Source organism: Oryzias melastigma, linkage group LG21, assembly GCF_002922805.2.
Source record: "Oryzias melastigma strain HK-1 linkage group LG21, ASM292280v2, whole genome shotgun sequence".
NCBI classification, from domain to species: Eukaryota; Metazoa; Chordata; class Actinopteri; order Beloniformes; family Adrianichthyidae; genus Oryzias; species Oryzias melastigma.
Genome location: NC_050532.1, coordinates 5,729,405 through 5,733,803, shown reverse-complemented (window position 1 = coordinate 5,733,803; position 4,399 = coordinate 5,729,405).

Here is a 4,399-nt window from a genome sequence, read left to right as displayed (position 1 = left end):
ACTGGACTAAAGCCTGCAGTATACTTTGACCACAACACTTTTTAATATTGTTTTCCATTTTTTAGGAGAAACAATGTTTAATATAACTGAAATTTTATTTATACTCATTATTTATTTAATATCTATTCTTAGCATTTTAGCATCTTAGCATTCTTAGCACCTTTTTTTCCAAGAATATTTTCCAGTAATTTATCAAATAACATAAAAAAATTTAAACTTAAGCTAAAAAAGTATGTATGTATTTATTTTTTTTAATGTAAGGAAAATTTGATTTTTTTTAAGGAAAATGTTTAACAGTTTCTGTGTATATAGCTATAAACTAAGACTTCAGTCATTGCTGATCTCGCATTCATTTTTCTCATTTTAAATATACAACGATCCATATAACCGACTATTCAGTTTATATTATATAGAAAATAAGTTATATTTTAGAGGAATAACTATCAATTTATCCATTGATCTTCAGAATCTCTTCCAGGGTCATGTAGCTAGCAAGATAGCTACACGAACCTGTAGCTAGCTAGATAGAGAACTAGCTAGATTCTTTTTCAATCTTTGCAGAGCGACATTCCATGTTTGGTTCTTGGGTCCAACCCATCTAATATTTGGCAAAGTTGGAGTGCTCTCATACATACCTATACAATTTAGAGACACCAATTAACCTGTTCAGCATGTTTTTGGACTGTGGGAGGAAGTTGGATCGCCTAAAGAAAACCCACAACTTCATGAGCAGAACATGCAAACTCCACACATAAAAGGTCCCAGCCGGGATTCAAACTAGGGCAGGGGTCTGCAACCTTTAACACAAAAAGGGCCATTTGGTCCAGTTATGACAGACCAGAATCCAGCGAGAGCCGCCAAATACTACTTAATCTTTTAGAAAATACATGTTGTTTGTTGTGTCCATTTAGCTATTCCTTTAGAAAATGTAGCTTTCAAATATTTTCAATAACTGAATTTTTAAAAAGTGTGATATTTTTCTATAAATACCAACTTTAACATATTTACTTTTGACAGCAGCAAATACAAATTAATTTCAAAATAAAATAAACTTTGTGTCAATTAAGATCTTCCTGCTGCAGCAGATTTTGAATGAGAAATTCCAGAGAACCAAGTCAAACGTGACATTTTCTTTAATTATGACAACAACTAGATGCTATGGTCCAGAATATTTTAGAATGTGCTAAACTCAACTAACTAATTTAATATTTATTAAAACTGTTAACGCCAAAGAGCCACAATGGAGGGGTAAAAGCTGCACGTGGCTCCGGAGCCTCAGGTTGCAGACCCCTGAACTAGGGCTATCTCTCTGTGAGGAAAGAGCGTTAACCACTACACCACCAGGCAGCCCTTTTACAGCAACACAACACCTCCAAAAAAATGAAATTATTGTTTGTTTGCCCACAAACAAATCAACAGAAGACACTCTGGACAACATGCTGAGCTCCTCTGGTCAGACGTTAACCACTAGAGGGATTTCCCCTCCAGGTCATTTGATATATTTTATTTTTTGGATGACAATAAATAAAGTTAAAATGATGAAAACCCTTTTTCCTACAGGAAGTCATCTGTGCTTAATAAATGAGTCTCATCTGTAGCAGAACTCCTAAACTGAGATATGTGTGTGTAAATAAGAGACAGTTAATCCCTCCCGGTTGTCAGTGATGCATGTGTTTCCTTTCATAAATGTCATCAGACAAAGACTCTGGGTCAGATTGAAGGTAATTGCCTAAAAGCCCTGGCCTTCATCTGTGTTCACCTGTAACGAGGGCCCTTGTTAGGCACACAAAGAGCCTATTAAAAGAAGCACGCTCTTCATTTTTTTCCATTTAAAACCCTTTTAAGTTTCGCAGCTGATGGGGTAAGGATGGATGGCTAATGAATGCAAGACGGAGCAGGAGAAAGTGTACGGCATCAGCTGCCTGTGGGACGCCTGCGCTATAGAAATCCTGGTTTAATCACACATTCCTCTCGGTGACTGAGTCCTCTCTCAGACATATGTTCCTGTAGGGAATCAGTGTGACATCAGCTTTGCTGCCAATCAACTGTCTTTAATTTATCTTTTCTCACTCCTTCTCGCCAACCATTGCCTCTTAAGCTCTACTGATCTGAGAGCCACCTCATCAAAGAGCCTTTTCCTCTCTCCCTCATTCTTTTTTTTTTAATTTTCACTCTGCATGGTAGAGCACTTTTTTTTGTCTTTTAATTGCCTCTGATTCGCACCGGCACTTGCAGAGCCTGTTGTTTTAACCCTCTCTATTGTAATTTGCCCACCTCTCCCACTTGCATGTCCACTGCTTATTTAGGGCCTAATTGAGGCACTTTGGTAATTGAGGAGGAAGTTCTTAAGAGCAGAGGGAGTGGGAGAGTGTCTGCGAGTCCAGATTACCTGTAATTAAAGTACATGATGGCTTTGATAGCTCTGTTCCCTCCTGTTGAGTCGGCGAATTCAAAGCCCGAAGCCTTCAGCCACGGCATCACACAGGCAACAAAATGCCTTCTCTGCTTATGTTGCCACAGCGCATGAGTGCAGAGACTGCAGGCATGACAGGCACAGCGACTGAGAGGACTCATCCAGCAGAAAACACAGATGCTAAACCACAGAGCAGATTTTTTGGCACTCCAGAGCTAATTAAAGGAATGTTCTGAAAGAGAACTTGTTGGAAATGGGTTCAGGGCTCCCTTGTCACCCTCCTCCACTAAGTCTGATTTTATATCTCCAGGCTTCATGCAGAGACAACGTGACCAATCTGATTATTAACAAGAAATGAAGTGTGATTGCTCGAGAATGAAGGAATGCTTCCCGTTTGAAATGGTGGAGCGTGTAGAGGATGGGATTCTTCCTAAAGCTTTTATTCACTGGCCAACAGAACTATTTCTGGGAGCTTTATCATTTTCCCTGATTTGGATACAACTAGTTTGACTTAAGATCTCAGCCCAGCAGTCTTTCTGTTATTCAACCAACTAATCTTAAAACACAAGAAAAAGTGGGAAAACTTCACAGAGAATCACTTAACCACTCTTTTACTACCAGTAATGCACAACGGGCTCAGAAATGCATATTTAAGCAACCAATTCCAATTAAAAGTCCATGTGAATGTGCATTTTGATCTTCTGCGTTCAAAATTCTAGCGTTCATGCCTCGCTGCGCAAGTTTTTAGGTCCGTTTTTGGGCTCCACGAACAAAACGACCATAGAACACACATCAAAAGTAAAACCAGTCAAACTTTGACTAATCAGGGACTTGGATTTGGTATTGACAATTACAGTTGGACCGTAAATTACTTTAAAAAAACGTAAATTGATTAACAGTAACAGAAATCACAACAGAAATCACTTGAAAAACCTTTAATGTCAACAAATTTTTCCTGTTAAGTTACTGTAATTTTTTAATGTAATTCTTACATCAATCACATGCTTAATCTAATCAATCAATCAAAATTTTGTAAAATCTAATTGAAAATTATTGAACTAAAAAGGGAGTTATACTATAAATCTCAGAGTGGGAAAGTACATGTGCACCATCTGTGCTCCTGTTCTAGGCTGTGGACCTTGCCTCTGGCTTGTCTTGGCTGTGGACCTCACCTCTGGCTCTTCTTGGCCATGGACCTTGCCTCTGGCTTGTCTTGGCTGTAGGTCCCGCCTCTGGCTCGTCTTGGCTGTAGATTGCGCTTCTGGCTCATCTTGGCTTTGGACCTCGTCATCTTGCATCTCAGAGTGGGAGAAATTCCAGGTGGATCGTCTGTGCTCCTGTTCTTGGCCGTGGACCTCACCTCTGGCTTGTCTATGCTCTGGAACTCGCCTCTGACTCGTCTTAGCTGTGGACCTCATCTCTGGCTTGCCTATGCGGTGGATCTCGCCTCTGGCTCGTCTTGGCCGTGGACCTCACCTCTGGCTCGTCTTGGTCGTTAACCTCACCTCTGGCTTGCCTATGCGTTGGATCTCGCCTCTGGCTCGTCTTGGCTGTGGACCTCACCTCTGGCTTGTTTTTGCTGTGGACCTCACCTCTGGCTTGTCTTGGCTGTGGATCTCACCTCTGGCTTGTCTTGGCATTATGTGACCGAATTTCTCCTTTTGTACAACTACCAGTATGAAGCCCAACGAGACAATTGTTTGTGATATTATATAAATTAAGTTCAACTGAATTGAATTCTAAAAGCCACAGAAAGGAGTTATTTGTTCAGAACACTTTGTTTGCATATTTTACAGAAAGTCTGCTGTAATATATATACATTATTATACAATATACACTATTATTGTGTATTGTATTTTTGTATATTCAACAAAGGCTTAATGTGAAAAATATAACTTAAAACTGCAATTTAATATACTTTATATGGTAAAATTTACCTTCAGATGGGCAACTCCAGGCCTCCTTTTTCCAACATACCCTACTCTT